This window comes from Lagopus leucura, unplaced genomic scaffold (assembly GCF_019238085.1).
Source record: "Lagopus leucura isolate 7727_CA_CO unplaced genomic scaffold, USGS_WTPT01 Super-Scaffold_100036, whole genome shotgun sequence".
NCBI lineage: Eukaryota > Metazoa > Chordata > Aves > Galliformes > Phasianidae > Lagopus > Lagopus leucura.
In genome coordinates this window covers 203143-219901 of record NW_024962285.1, presented here as the reverse complement: position 1 = coordinate 219901, position 16759 = coordinate 203143, and the positions used below count along the sequence as shown (strand labels likewise).

The 16759-nt window shown below is 38.9% G+C and overlaps 1 protein-coding gene across 1 annotated transcript in view; it reads right to left on the bottom strand.

The window, feature by feature from the left end:
* SVEP1 (sushi, von Willebrand factor type A, EGF and pentraxin domain containing 1) overlaps positions 1-16759 on the bottom strand; it is a 125402-nt gene that overhangs the window by 85427 nt on the left and 23216 nt on the right. The gene's annotated exons all lie outside the window — the stretch shown is intronic.

Genomic DNA, 16759 nt, shown 5'->3' with positions numbered 1-16759 from the left:
TCTACACAAGAGAGGTGACCTAGCCCTTTGATCATCTTCCTGGCCCTCCTCTAGACCCCCTCCAAAAGCTTCACATCTTTCCTGTGTCAGCAGCCACAGACCTGAATACAGTCCTGCAGCTGGACCTCAGTAGGGCAGAAGAGAGGGGATCAATCACCCTGCTGGTCACCCGTTTTGATGCAGCCCAGGATACCAGTGGCTTTGTGGGCTGCAAACTGGTTCAAGTTCAGATCTTCACCAACCAGAGCCCCTAAGTCCTCATTGGCAGGGCTACTCTAAAAGAGTTCTTCTCCCAGTTTATACATGTATCTGGGATTACCTCAAACCAAGTGCAAAACCTTGCACTCTGCTTTGCTGAACCTCATTAGCTTCATAAGGGCCCACCTTCCAAGTTTATCAAGGTCTCTCTGGATGGCATCCCTACCTTCTGCCAAATCAACTGCACCACTCAGCTTGGTAAGGCTTTCTGATGCTTTCCCACTTGCTGCTGCAGCAGAGCAATTGTGGCCCCACCTCACTGTACCCACATGCAGAAAAACAGACTACATTGTACACTGAAATATAGCTCCCAGGACCTACACATGAAGATCTTTAAGCTTGCTTATCAAAGACTAGTAGCTTTTGTTGTCACATTTAAATTATGTGAGAAGGGTTTTTATTTTTGTTTTTAAATCTCTTATATGGCAGTATATGGCAGATATGTCAGAACAGCCACTTTGTGCCCATGAAATGCATTTGGAAAGCTGACAAGAAAAAAAATCAAATCTTTGGCAGATACTCTAATCCTCTTTTCTGTAGTATGCAACATGTATGGTATCATAAAAAACATGAGCCAGGAGCATGCTAGGATTACAATAAATATGTGAGGAAGTGGCTTTAGTTAAACACTTGACATGTATGAATGCAAAAGAAAAACCTTGTGCTTACCTTTAAGTGTATAGATCAGAAAAGCATTTCTAATAAGTCCCAGCATGTTCTCCAACTCCTTAATACCTTCTGGCATATGCTCTGCATTAATTTTAGACAGCGCTGAACCTGTTCATCCATCTGCTCTTTGTGTTCCTTAGTATCCTTTCTCACAGCCATGTGATCAGCACTTTAACAAGCTAGATGTCTTCTCTGTTATTATTTGATGTATTTTGCTACTTTTCTATTAGACTTACAAATTTCCTTTAACTGAGGGAGTGGGCTAAATCAACTCATAAGTTCAGCTACTTTTACATATCATAAACAGGGAAAGGACAAACTGACACAAACCTTTTCATTGAGTTTAAGGACATCAAAAATTCAATAACGCACTTCCAAGTAGGTTTCAGAACTGAGAACAAAACTTTGGGATGCCCTAGCTCCAGATCTCAGCAGAAGTAACCTGCACACAGTGAGTGATTGCACTCCCACAGGACAAGAGAACAGGAAAATTACCTGAAAAATGCTGTCCTTTAAGTGAGCATAACATCTCAGTATCCTAAGCATAAATGGTGTGCAGGAACAATCTCCCTGTTGAAGAATAAGAGCTCAAAAGCTGTATCATACTTTGTAGAAGCTAAGATGCTTGCAAGGATCTTCCACAGGGAGGTCTGGCCATGGGCCACAACCTTGCTGAGCATCCCTGGGTAGCCTTGGGGCCTGAGTGTGTAGCAGTCACCAGCACGTAACACTACCTGAACTGAGGCAGTTTTGATTTAGCAGTCACAGAAGACAGCATTTAGTGAAGAACCAGAACACTAACATCTACTGAAACAAAACTGAGAGCTCACGATCACAAAGATAACGTAGAGCTAGTGGTGAAACACAGAACTTTGCTGGTTAACTACACACAGAAATTACATTTGTGCAATAAAATTAAGCTCTTTTGGTTGAGATCTTAGTGGCATTTCAACAGTGCTTACACAGTCGCATTGATGCTTTTGGAAGACACATAAAAAGCAAATATGAATATGACTACTAAGTGTGAGTACCAGACCATGACAGTGCTTTTGACTTTTAGAGGATTTTAGAGGATTGACTTTTGGACAAGGATTTACATCCTCATGTCCTCACATATTTCTAACATACACCTTATTAAAATTGTCAATCCCAGAAGTAGTACAAGTTCAGAGAAGTTACATTTGATTGCGTAAACTTTATCATGTAAATGAGGATTATTTATGAAATTAATTGTGTGCAAATGAAGTCTCTGTGTCCAAAACTCTGCACACAAACAGACTTAAAAGGACAGATACAAATAATTCTGCAAATGCTTTGCTCTGAACAGAACTATTATACAGCAGGCTTCTCCTGACACAGTTTTTACGTAATCACAGACATACATTCCTCAGTAACCTTTATCACTGCTGACGTGTGAGTACATGCTACTGTAAATACTCCTGTTCCAAGTGCCCTGGATCTCTGCATAGCTTCCTACTATTTAAATGAACAAATGCTGAAAAGGAATATCACCATCCTACCCTTGGTGCACTTTTTAACTATTTTAATGTACGTGCTATGAAGACACACTTTTGCTTTTACAAATCTGTAGAAAAATACAAACAGGGTGAAATAAACTAAATTCCATTAAAGGAAACAAACAAACATTTCATTTAGTTTGTGCTACCCAGAAATGACAAAAGAACTGATTCAGAAATAGTAGTATCTGGTCTGAAAGCAGAAGAAGTTCAGTTTTCCCTAGGCTTGGATATAACCATTGTGAAACGTATCCAACAACTTTCCTTTTTGCTTTCGTTGACAGAAAGGGTTTGGGTCCAGGAAAGAAAAAAAAAAAGGCAGCCAAGAAACATTTGCAAAGTGGGATTCAAATCAGATGTGGGGAGAAAACTAACTCCTCTGTTAATTTACCCAGGTTTCGCAGTACTGGTATGTTTCTGTAAAAGAGAACATCTTTGGTGGTTAAAAGATCCATTCTCCACCATGTTCATCTATTCAGAAACTGATAGATTTGTGTTTAGATAATCTTGGGACTTAAGAGTGTAACTGAAAAACAATTCTCTGTTCAAACTGGATGTACAAACTGGCTTTCTTAAGAGCAGCAATCTGCATGAGGGGTCCTGGAGGAGTTGGAGACAACTTCTCCTTCAATTAGAAACTGTGGATTTAATCTGGCAAAACATTAACAGGGTCTGGCAAAGTCCTGAATTGTTTTACTAGTCCAATCTGAAATGTTCTACACCTGCTGCCGCCCCCAGCACCCGCCTCCAGTGGTTGCTGCTGCATAAGATTACAAATGAAAAAATACACACCTATTTCTTCCTCCTTTCTCTGTGGATCGGCACAGCTCCAGTTGCTGAATCACAGAGGGGGAATGCATCAAGTGAAAGCTATTATAAACAGGAAAGTTAAGCCATTTCGACCAGACCTTCAATAAACTGTCACTACGGCATGAGGTGCCAAATTTGGCTTGCTTTCCACATCCCTTTATTTTTATCATTTAAACATAGTTTTCAACAGCAATGATTATACTATTAAGCAACATCTCTAAGCACTGAAGATACAGCACATGACCGTGCAGATGGAGAACACATGTCACTAATTCCATGTTTATTTACTTAGCAGCCTGGGGTGAGAGTCAGACAGTTTTTGGTTAACTTAAAAGAGCTGAAGCGCATGCAATGGCTCAGGCCAATAATCAGACAATAAAAAGTGGTGTTTTTGCCAATGATTTTTTCACATATTGTGAAACTACCCCAGCTATCCCTGAGTAGAGTTCAGCAAACTGCTATAATCTTGATGTCAGAGTTTCTACTAAATTCTTGGAATCATTACAGATACCCATGGTTTACTGTGAAAAATACCATAAATCCCATTGTCCATTCCTCACTCAAAATTCTTAGGAAAACTGACAGGATCCCCTGAATTCTTTTAGAATGATCCGAACTATGCAGATCAAAATAAGAGTTTTGTTTGTGGAATGTGAAAGCACTAGGAGAACAACCAGATCAATCTGGTCAGTACTAGCTGCTGCAAGCTCAGAAAGTATTCAGAAAGCATTCAGAGAAGAGATGGCTTCTCATTCTGTTTCCCCCAGCCTTCCATGTCCCTTTCCCTTCTTATTTCTTTGTAAGGCAGAAACAAAGTTCTTCCTTAAGGACTTTTGCTGAAGCAGTCAGCTGCATGCAAAAGGGTTAGCTCAGATTTGAACCCAAGAAATGTGTTTTAAGTACTTAGTCCTGTGCCCTGACAACCAAGTATGCTTTAACACCACAAAAGCTATTTAAAAACAAAAGAAAACAAAAAACTTACTGCTCTGTATTGCATAGTACTCCATCTCACAAAGCTTTGCTCCATGCAAACGTTCCTGAATAGCACCATTGCATCTCTGATCCTAGACAGCAGTAGCCTGGTCTCTGTTTCTTAGCCCCTCTGGAAAGTCTTAACCCTCTCCAGTATAGATAAGTTTTCTCAAGGAAAAGGAATCTCTGGGTAAGAAACTTTATGTTTTCAGAAGATCCTTCCATGCTATCAGTGCTGACCAAATATGCCTAAGTAGCAACCTGTAACACCTGGAGGCTCTGCTGAAACTGAGTCGTCTAAAAGAGCCTGACAGCCTGCTGTTGCTGCCAGAAAAGGAGCTGGGAGCAGTCAGATTCTTTCAGGAACTGTCTGATACTCAGTCTCTCTGTACCTGAAAGTGAAATCAAGCTCTGTGGTGTATTTCTTCAGTTTCTTCTCAATTTCAAGGGTGTCTTTAGTACCTTAAAGGTGCAGAAACAGTTGCTCACTTTCTAAAGGACTGTAAGGTCACTTAAATGTTTAATTTTAAGAATAAAATGATCTGGTCTGCACTTCTAGTGGACCACACTTCTGGTCCCATTTCCCATTCTAAATGTACTGAATAAGGCTTTATTGAGCTTTATTCAGCCACAAGTAAGGCTATCTACACCTGCAGGGATGAAGAATGAGAATGAAAATGTTCATAAATGCAATCTGAAGCGAAGAAAATAGGTAACAATGATAAACTGCTGCTTCATGGAACTAATAAGAGTTCGAACTATTAAACAACCTATAGCAAAATAGAAAATCTAATTCTGAACAGCACTTTATTCTAACTAGATAAGTTCGCAAAATAATTTATACTGTCTACAAATATCCCATTGTTCTTTGAGTTTGAGCTCACTGTTCTGAGCTTTAACTTCTTGCACTTCTGCAGAATGTAAACAGTTGATGGATGCAAGCAACAGATGACAAACTACCTCTTAAGCTGAGGAATGCATGAGCCACTGCAATTATTATTTCAATGTAGGAATCCTCCCTAATGTGACCCTAAAAGTAACAGAGATAAATCAATTGCTAACATCAGTGGGGGTGAATAAGACCTTACAGTCAGCTTTGTGAAGCCCCACAATCACAGACTGTGGATTCACTATCTTTACCACTAGGCTGCGTTTCAGTCTCAGGGGCAAAAACCAGACACAACTGCTGCCATCCATCTTGTGCATCTTGAAGGACAGGTAGTAAGGGGCAAAACAAGAAGACAGGAAGAGGTCCCTCACATTCTCAGGGTGCTGACTGCATTCTTGCCCTGAAAGCAGACAGTCTAGGTTCCTGCTGAGATACTGCTCGTGCTGGTGAAGAGTAATTGGGTCAGTGAAAACAGAAGCCAATCTGGAAGTTCAGATGAGCACAAGACCTAATTTTCAGGTTAGAACTGAGGACCACACGAACTGTTCTTGGGGCCACAGAGTACCCACTAATGCTTCTAGGCAAACGCTAATAGTACCTAGGCTTAGACTACTATTACTGTGGATAAGAAAGGAAAACAACATCATTGTCATGTACTGGAATAGACAGAAATCAAGGTAACCCTCAGCTACACAACGTACATCACAGTCTCAGGCTGGTATGCCCTCTCCCAGTCAGATTTCTTGTGGTCACATTACTTCTGTTCTTCAGGATTTGAACTGTGGGCTCAAGAAGGGCTACTGCTTCAAGAACCTTATGTGAACGGGAACATGGCTACTCATATTGCTGAAATCCAGACACTAATGATTAGCAGGTGTCCTTGCCCTCGTGTACTCCTGTGCTATGACATAGCCACCACACCCTTGAAACTGCACTTCCAGGAGGGACCTCTGTCAAGTGTCTTTGGCCCACTAGGAGAAGTATGGATACTCACAGAAGCACTTTGTTTTTAAAATGGTGCTGTATTTTGCAAGGCTGTGTATCTTGAATTTCTATTCAGCAGGAATAGAGAATAAAATTGTACATTTAATTCCTCCGCAACTCATGACATGAGAGCCAACAACATGAAAGCTAAAGAGAAAGGGATGGCAAGCGATTGCATACTTTGTTACTAAGTACACTGAGCTACAGCTTAGATTCTGACGAGGAAATCAAATATTTGCATTTCAGAAGGCAATATTCTTTACTGAACTGACAACAGAAATAGGACGAGAGGGCAAGAGCATTTTTAGGTGTATAAGTCAATGACTCCATGAGGTATTAATGAAGGCCCAAAAGAAACACCCACTCAACTTAATGTAGCAATTCTGATGAAAAACCATGATGTTTATCAAATTTTCCTTAGGTCCTACCCTGACATCAAGACTTCTCAGAATAAGGGTATCCAGCCTCCCACTCTCCTTCTAGTTCTGTGAACTGAGTTACTCAGAAAGTAAACTTCTGTAGCAAATCCCTCTTCCCTATCCTGACTTGAGGACTAAGACACCTCTGTGACTCAGAGGCCAAAAAGATGCAGAAGACTTGAACTAGTTGTCTGCTGCATATAAAGGAACTAGAGATCCCCTAGTAAGTAACCTGCTCTGGGCTTGTCTTCTATGATGTTAAAGTTATTGCAGCAGATTTTCCCAGGCATGCTTCAGAGGATGTTTCACAGTCAGCAGATGGGCAAAGTGTGAAATGTGGGACAGGTACAGAAAACATAGGAAGAAGCCAACACTCTCCTCTAAAGCTCCCAGGGTTTTTACACAGACGTTAAACTCAGAATATAAATAAATTCCTTCAAATTAATGCAACTTTAGAGTGTCCTTAGCCCATGTAGATCTAGGTGTCTTTATCTTCCATAATGATGTCTCCTGTCTCTCTCCAGATACAGCTTTTAATACCGGCTGTGCGAATTTCCAGGCAAGAATATTCCCAGGGGAGTCAGAACATGCACTCTTTTGTCATAAAACCATAAAAAACAGAGCTGAAGGAAGTCTGAATTCATGAACAGGAGTGCTGTGCTATGCACTATTCTGTTCACCACTAGCCAGCAAACAGCAGCAATTCTTTTGAAAAAAAGAACATGCAGAATTAACAGCCACAATGTAGGAAAAATTCTTGTATTTTTGAGAAACAAACCACACACCACAAGAAGATGGAAGCTTTGCATGGGTGTTTACTATGGCATTTATGAGGGAACACCCTTTGCTTGAACTTTATGAGCTTCAGATTCACTTTTTTTTTTTTAGCTTTCCTCAGAATGTTTCTTTTGCTGTCACGAAAGAAAAAGAAAAAATAAAACAATAAAACTAGCAGATTAGCCTCTCTGCCAGGAGAAGGAGCCAGTTCTCAGCTGTCACAAAAGCGTTCAGCTTTGCATAAAATCAATACAGCTGCACACACCTACACAGATGGAAATTTTGCCATTCATAACGTAAGACCACAGTGCAGTACTTAATGATGTTGTTTTCTCTTCCAAACCCATCAGTTTCACATTGTAACCACAAGACTACAATTAGATCATATAGCTAACTACATCATACCAACTTCTGTAAAATTAATCTTCCTCAGATTCCCACCATTAGAAGATCCATTAATTCTTCTTATTCTTTTGGATGAGAACAACAAGGAAAAGAAAACACTTTCTAATTTGGAAAAAAAAAAAAAAAGAAGCAGATTGGGTAGATAAAAATGAACTGCTTACACTACCTTCAGATGTGAGAGCAGCTAAAACATCTGCACTGGACATATGAGTTGCTGGTCTGGCTTTGTTATGCATGGTAGCAAATGAACCCCTTGGGTTTTGGCCTGAAGAGGCTCTCATTTTTGCAGAGAGTCTTGATCTCTGTTTTCAGCAAAACACCAACAAAGCCAGTAGAAATCAATTTCCTGTTTGATGAAACTGATGTGTGTTAATGCTTTCTCATTCCCAAAAGAACCCACCACACCATTCCATACAGTCTGCATCGATTCTGGGAAGTTGGGCCACCTGCAGTAGATTTTAGGGTGACAGAAGAAAACAAGGCTGCTTACAGTACAGATGATCAAACTGTTCCCACCCATCCTGACTGCTGAGTATCTGACAGATTAATCCTACAACGTGCCTGCAGCCTACCTTGCCCTAATCCCGCTCCATGCTGAACGGGTTTTAACTCCCTTTTCATCATGGTCTTCTTTGCAGCACGCTCTCCTTGCTGCTCACTGCCTTTGTTGGAGTGTGATGTACTTCTGGACTCCCATGGCTGAAGAAACATTGAATGGGCAAAATGGGAAGAAGTCCAAAGCATAGTTCCAGAAGACAGAGTACAGAAGAGGTAAGAGGAAAGCCATCCTGTCCCTCCTTGCTACTGCACTTCATCTCTTACAGGGATGGTGGTCAGAGAAAAGGTAGTAGTAGAAATGGCTGTATCACCTTTTGCCTGAGTGATGAATGAACTGTGTACAATTCATCCAATTTCAGATGCAGAGACACATTGACTGATTTTGTCACATTATGAGCTATGCTCCAGTCCGGTTAAGTGAATCAGCTTTGATAAGGCTTTGACAGCAACCTGATGACATTAGAATTCCAACACCTTGTCACAACTTCACAGGCATAAAAAACAGAGGCTAAAGCTTATGTGTTAACTATAGCACAAACTAAGCCCTGGGAATGTTTTAAGTACTTAAAGCTGGGAGACACTAGGGACAAAATAGGTAATCAAATTCTAAGTCTCTTAATCCCTCTCCTCATTTCAGCAATGAACAGTCTTTTCTGCGTACTGCCACCTTCCTTTATCCTTTCTGTGCTCTTTCAGGAATTTTCATTTTTTCTTCTCTGAGATACAAGCTACTTAAAGGCTCACAGAACACTGAAGTAGCCGCTTTCCATCTGCAAGACTGGCACAAGCTCAGCAATACGTGTTGTATTTGTGTCTATGAAAACATCTTGGCCACGTGATTCTGAAAAGGTGTTTAAGGCAAGATGACAGCATGCAATCTCTATGGGTAACAGAATAATGTGGCAATAAAAATCTTTTTATTATTTCAATAAGTGCTTGGCATGGTGCAAGTCCCAACTCTGCTTAGAGGGGATTCTCAAATCTACAAGATCAACTAAAGGCTTATTGAAGGCCTATGCTAGAATTGTATGTGTCTAAACTGTGTCAAAATGGGGAGGCTGATGAATTTTTCAGGCAAGGTTAGTCAACACAAAGTTTGTGAGCCATCATTTAACCTAGGACTGCACAGCTGGAGAAGAATGTTTTTGATCATAAAAATTCCAGCTGTGTAAAGTCATACTTGAGATAAGACAGCCTGCTTTTTATCATGCCTATGGACTGAGGGCCATGTGCAGGCTTAAGGTGAAGGCTTTCACAATCATTTCACAAAAGGCTCAAACTACCTGTACAGTATTTACACTTGCAGCCCTTGTTATAATGGCCACCTGCAACTTCTATACTAGGGCCAGAGGACAGCTTGGGTACCTCAGAAGCAGCCTAAGTCAGGTCAGCACAGAAAGCTGGACTTCATTTCTATGTCAGTGTCTATTTCTATTCGGAGCATGGCTTCTGCTCTTCTCAAGCCTCCAGATGGCAGCTTTTTCTCCTCTAATTGCACATATGAACTTTGGCCAGAGGCTTTATTTGTCTGACATTCCAAGGTGACCTGGAAAAGCCATTTCCAAGAGAAGAGAAAAGAAGGGTAAATGGTGTGTCACTTCCCAATTTTCTCTCACGTCTATTTCAGAAACAGGTCTGTACTTAAACAAAAGAAAGTCTATTCTGGCACTGAAACTTTTTTCTAAAGCCTCAGACAACAAATACTGGGACAGGATGATAGATTTTTAATACTGCGTGCAAACTTAAAAATTACACCTGTTTTTTTCTGGTCTGTGGAGGGTCTTCAGCTTTACCCCACAAGAAACTGTGCAGGTGTACAGAGAAAAATTTACAGTTTGTGGGTTTTTGTTATTTTTACAGTTTTGTTTCCCTGCTACAGTTCAGTTTGAAATGCAAAGGAAACAAGCTACATGGTGTTGAATTATACAAATTCTTTACCAATGAAACACCACTGTCTATGCTAGCTATTGTGTTACTTAACCATTTAACTTCTGTAAAGCTAAATGTATATAAATTGGTACACAAGGCCTGGAGAAGAGAAAATGAGTCATTCAGTCCTTAGAAGGACTTGATCCAAACTTCATTAACATTACTGGTAATACTCCTATTCACTTCCATGATCTTATAAAATCTCTGAATTTGGCTATAAAACATCAGTAGCTGCATGTTATTTTTTTCACTGAGAAAGCTTGTAGCAAACTGATCAATAAAAGCTCTATTTTTACAGTTGTGCAAGCAAATCCTTGGTAAGATGTTAACATTCTCACATTTCCGCAAAGGTTTAAAAAGCCCAGTGTCTGACTTAAAGAGTTTTTTTTCTGAAGGACTGAAGATGGATTAAAATTGCAGTTTGGAAATGACGAGGCTCACATATCTTAAAAACAAGAGCAATCCTAATCCTAACCCTAACCCTTCATCAAAATAAGGGTAAAGCCCAAGCAAGTATTATCTGCCCCATCTCAGCTGTGGATAGTTATATCCCTAATGAAAGAAATAAAATCTCAACCTCACCATTTTGTCCCTACTTTTATTTATACATTTTCTTACTTAAAAAAAAAAAAAAAAATGCTTTGCTACTGTTTCTTTTCAAATGCATAAGGAAAGCAGATAAGAGGTTTTATATTGTTATAAGAAACGCTTCAGTAATTGAGCAAACCTGCTATCACTTCATCTGCACTGTGCTTTAAAAACTTTTCTGAATTGCTCTGCAAGTACAAGTCTACAAGGCCTTGAGAAGTAGACTCAGAAAAAGAAGCTTCCTCTACCAGAAATGTCCCACCTTCATCAAGCAGGTTGTGCAGGGTGCATACAAACTAGCTGGTGCTGGAAATCACTTAAAATGCAAGCGGAACTGCACTACCACGTTAGAACTTTCCATCTTCATCAATTCCTACATAAAGAAACACCTCCTGATATCAGGATTTTACTGTCATTATGACTTCAACTTAACAAACCAGAGAGAATATATCTCTGTTGTGTACTCCATTTTGTGAGATCTTAAAATGTCCACATTTTATTTACTTTGATTCCTACCATTACAAGCAGGAGAATCCGTATTTCAAACACCAAAAGCAAAGCAAAAAGTAATGAATAATGTGCTGCAGGAGCCAAATTTTTGAGAAGGTAGATTTCAGTGTAAAAAACCCACAAGAAGAAAACTACGTGCTTCCAGAAGTGTTTGTTTCCCAAACAACATATATATTAAGGCGATTTTTTTATCCTTTGTGTAAATAACAATTATGAATGTTTTTACATTCATTCATCTGGTCTTACACATTTTTCAAAGAAAACTGACTTACTAAACTTCCACACCATTACTTATAGCACTTGTTTCTTCATCCACCTTTCTTATCCACTTACGTTTTAGCATACACACGACACAACCAAATCCAAAACATTTCTCCTGTACTTACCCATCACAGCCTTATGATACCTTCACTAGGAAAGAAAACCCATTTACATTTACTTTGAACTTATCCATCATGATGTTATGCTACAACTGTAATTCACAAGGAGTCAAACAAGTTTTATAAGAAAAAATGTACAGAATGACAGTGAGGAATGGTTTTGCCAGTATTAACTAAACTTCAATTTACTGTTACTTAGTCATCAGTGTTTTGCATCTTTTCCTTGGTTTAGGTTGCTGCTTTCTTGTTTTCTCTTCTCCTTTTGTGACAGCCAGTCATTTTAACACAGTATATTCACAATAGATCCTCTGTATATTTTAAAAGGCAAAAAGCCACTGAGGAGACTATAACAGAAGGCTCCACTGGGAGAATCATTTTTTTAAATGAATAAATTACAAGTAAAAGACCAACATACAAGGAAGTATCTTATCTCCCAAGGGTGACAGAAAGGGCATCATAATTGCGATGCAGTAATTAAAGGAGTGTATCCCTAGTAGACAGCTGTTACACTTGGAGAAAAGACTCTTCATGCAAGCTGTTGTTTCTAGATAAGTCTCACGCCAATTCTTTCCATACTGTCCAGATTTTGTAAACATTAATTAATGCTTCATTAGACATGTATGTCTCAACTTCCTTACCCAGCTCTAATCCCAGTGTTCCCAGTTTACTGAATCTAAAACATTTACTTGCTTTTTTTTGCTTTTTTTGCGTATCAAGATTTGCATTGGCATTTTCCATAATAAGACATTCCTTCTTCAGTACGTCAGTTCTTACTGCAGGTCTCAGCAGAAGCCTTCTTTCAGTGAGAGCCTAAGCTAGAACTGAAGAGAATTTTTTCTGACTTACAAATTAAAAACAAAAGGAGAGGAAAAGAACCAGAACAAAATCTTACTCTGTTTTAAGCTGTAGATTCAATGTATGTGCGAATTAAATGGTACTGCCTTGTGAGACATAAAAAGCTAAATTCTAAGACCCAGAAAATTTACAGTTTTGTGAACCAAGTCAAACTTTCGAATTCAACAGGCATATTCAGCCTGATATTTTAACGTAGCTACAGATATATTCTATCCTCTCTTCTTCACACTCCAACTCTCTTTTTTCTTACACTCTGTCAATCATCAAGCAATATCTTAGAGTCTTACTTGTCATTCTCCCCCAGGTCCCATGATAGTCACACATTTAAGTGTGTCTGTTGTACATATGTACATGTGTTGTGATGTTGAGTGCAGATGTCTAATGGCTTGGAAATATCCTGTAATCTTAAAGAAAGTTTCCAAATACAGCATGACTAATTCAAAACTGTTGACAAAACTTCATCCAGCCAGGATCTCCTACCGAGTAGCTAAAGAAACACTTCTCAAAACGTGGCATGGAGACCCAGCTTTCAAGCAGGTAGAAGTGCCTGTGAAACAGAAGGATGCATTATATCTGAACATTCTATAACTAGAATAGGCCATTCTAGTCACCGGTCGAATCGCACATCTTCCTGTCTCATTAAGTAAAGCACTGCTGGTAATATATAAAACTGTTTTTTTTGTTTTGTTTTGTTTAACTTAAAAAGCTGTACAACACATTATCATCAGATTTTGCTTTGCATTCTCAAAAGAAAAAGAAATCCTGGACATCTCATGGAGAAAAAAGCTCAGATGAAAATTGGGTCTAAAATCCAAGAAACCATAAAACCCAAAATATAATCCCCTATCCCCTGCCTTGCCAGAATTACGTTCCTTCAAAATTTTCACTCTTTTCAGAGTTGGTGTTCTTATGACTTCACATTCCACTGGAAAGGCTCCTCACAGATCTAATCGATGCACTGCTATGAAAGCAAAACTGTAGGCCTGGTGGCTATGCAGATGATAACTGATACTACTACATACTCATAAAAACTGCAAAGCTTTGACAGCATTTATACACACAATGAAATTCTGCAATTCAATAACCATACACAAGTAGCAGACCAAAAATAAACTAAAGATGAAACAGCTAGCATAGACTGTAAGTACTTCAATTAATTGTTCCGCCCTGCCAACTGTATGTCGTCTTCATGTATACACTGTGTTGCAAAAATTGTGTCCATGTGTTTGATGAAAGAAACCTTTCCTGATAACTGTGGTTCTAATTAGGAAGTAAAAGATGAGAGAAGCATCATGGGTTTTAGTTCCCCCATCATAACTCTACAAGGTCATCCGATCCAACATCACACTTGCCAGAAAAAAACTCCTTCTCTGAAAATAAAAAATGGGGAAAAAAGCTGTGGAAAAGACATATTACTTACCTTTCTACAACAACGAAGAGCGAGATCTGGACATTTGATTTAGCTTCCCATGGAAAAAGTAGTTGCCTTTAACAGCTCACCTTTTTATTCATAGAATGGGAAAACACACCTTAGTGAAAGCCATGGATTTATTTTTGCTGACCTCAGTATCTTTGTTTGGCTGTATCTAGTTTGAAACTTAACATTTGTAATGAAGGAAAGGAAAGAGAAAAAAAGGCTTAATGAATAAAAGTTTTTTTATATACTCTACAATAACTGGGACTGGTTATGTTACTGCCCCTACTCTTCCTCTGCCTCCCTTCTTTTCTCCTAATTGTCACAGACATCTCTGGCTGTATGAGGCTCCTCGTGTGCCAAAAGGCTTTTGTCTTTTTTCTTATAAAGCAGAGAAGAGTTGGTCTGTTCTGCTTTTTGTGACACATTATCAACAATATTACAAAGAACAGGAGGGATATACTGAAGCCAATTTCTTCTCTTCAGCACATAACAAGTGGTTCCTCTTTTACTGTATGGAAGATTTCTAGAGGATATTCTCAAGTAATTAGGAAAGTCAATTTAGAAACTGTACATGATTTGTACAGTTATCTTGGTGTCTCGCATTTAAAACCATAAATAACTACAAAATGGCAAGAGGCAAAAGCACAAGGGCACAGAGAACAGAACATTAAAAAATAACCAAAATACCAAAATGAACAGACTGCAGAAGAACAATTTCCTATTTAAAAATCAATACTGCATTAAGTACCCATAGGCTAGTACGGTACCTGCATGATTAACCCAACAGAAGCTAAATGCAGTTCAATTACAATATACACTGTCAATGTAAACTCTCACATTCTGTAATGAAGAAAAGTTAAGAGACATTAAGATTCCTTGTCCCTTACAGATCCATAGCAATCCTCAGCTGGGAAACGTTAAAAAAAAAAAAAAAATAGGTTGGAACCTTTTTCAGAACAGAAGATTTCAAAACACGTTCTTTTCCCTTTAAAGAACACATTGCTTTTTGTTTCTGCCTCAAAGATGAGTTGCACTCAGCTCTGGTGAGGCTGCACCTCAAATACTGTGTTAAGTTTAGGGCCCCTTACTATAAGAAAGACACCAAGGCCTGAGAGTGTGTCCAGAGAAAATCCATGAAGCTGGTGAGGGGTCTGGAGCACAGGTCTTACGAGGAACAGCCAAGGGACCCAGGATCTGAGAAGATGCTCAGGGGAGAATTATTGCACTCTACAACTTGAAGAGAGATTGTAGCAAGGTAGGGTTTGGCCTCTTAGACAACAGGGAGAAGATGAAGGGGAATGATTGCACCAGGGAAAATTCAGGTTGTATGTTAGGAAAAAATTCTCTGAAAGAATGGTCGGGCACTAGAAGGAACAGGCTGCCCAAGGAAGTGGTTGAGTCACTGTCCCTGGAAGTGTTCAAGAAGTGTGTAGATGTGATACTAAGGAACATGGTTTAGTGGGCAGTATTGGTGGTGAGTGGACAGAAGGACTAGATGAACTTAGAGGTCTTTTCTAACCTTGATGATTCTGTGATTCTATGCTTCCAGCTGAATTGAGCAGACACATTTAAAAGAACAGGCTTGAACAGTTATTAGGTCAAATTCTCCATAAACTATATGGATGCATCTTTCATTACCTTCACATATACAGCACATGGCTGCAACTATCTGTTTATTTGTAGTGTATCCAATATCAACTCCTTTTTAAAACTCACTTCACAAAAACTGTTTATGTCAAAGTGAAATGTTTCTCTGCAGTAGTCAAATACTCAGTCAAAGAAGTCAGACCTCAACATTTTTGATGACACTCAAAAGATAAGCTTAAATAATCACAAGTTCCTTCCACATGGGAAAAGTAGCATTAACTCTAAAATGTTAGTCTCCCTACCTTCAGGAATAGCTCAAAACAATCTTTAATCATACAAGCCATTGATAGAGACAGAAATACTGAGTTTATTTTGTTCAGGTTACTAGGGCATTCAAACCAAGGTGAAAGAAATAGACTAGTATTCCAGAAGAAAAATAAAGATGAAAATTCAATTTTATTTTAAAAAATTGAATAACGTCTGGAAATAAATAAAATGCAGTACTGTATCTTTACTAAGAGCTAAGTGAGGACACAAGGAAGCTATGCCACTGACATGAAATGACATTCTGATCCAATGTCTCAGTGACCCTACTACATCACCTTGCAAGCAAAATCTTACCAAATCCTGTATATTTACTTACTTTTCTTCTAATACAATTAAAGGAAAGATGCTGCAAAGGCACAAGGTAAATTATCCGAAGATGTGATAATCAACAAACAGTATACCATAACTGATAAACTTCCCAATGCAAAACACTGTAGTATCTCATTTATTTCTTGGACTGGTGGCAGACAATATCTTTGTGCTTAGGTATAATCTTGATTCCCCCACTATGTTTATCTATATTCTTATTAAACAAAGACATCCAGTATACGCTTAGCTGAAACACAACTACACTGAAGACCAGTGGCTCAGCTTTCCAATGCATTCCCCTGGAAATTGTGTCAATTAATTAAAAAACAAAACAAAACAAAACAAAAAAACCCAAAGGCCAAAGTCCCCCATCTAGTAATACAGCCTTTCGTTTTTGCTTTGAACAACTTCACAGGGAATTCAGAGAGCCAGACTTCTATGTTTTTTGCCTCCAAGTTTTTACTCTAAAATGCAACAAAGAGCTTATCAACTGCAAGTTTACATCAACTGTAGACTTTGAATAAATATTATTAAGAGGACTGTTCCAAAAGCAGTAACAAGAACAATCTTAGCATTAGTGACCAAAATGCCTTCTTCCT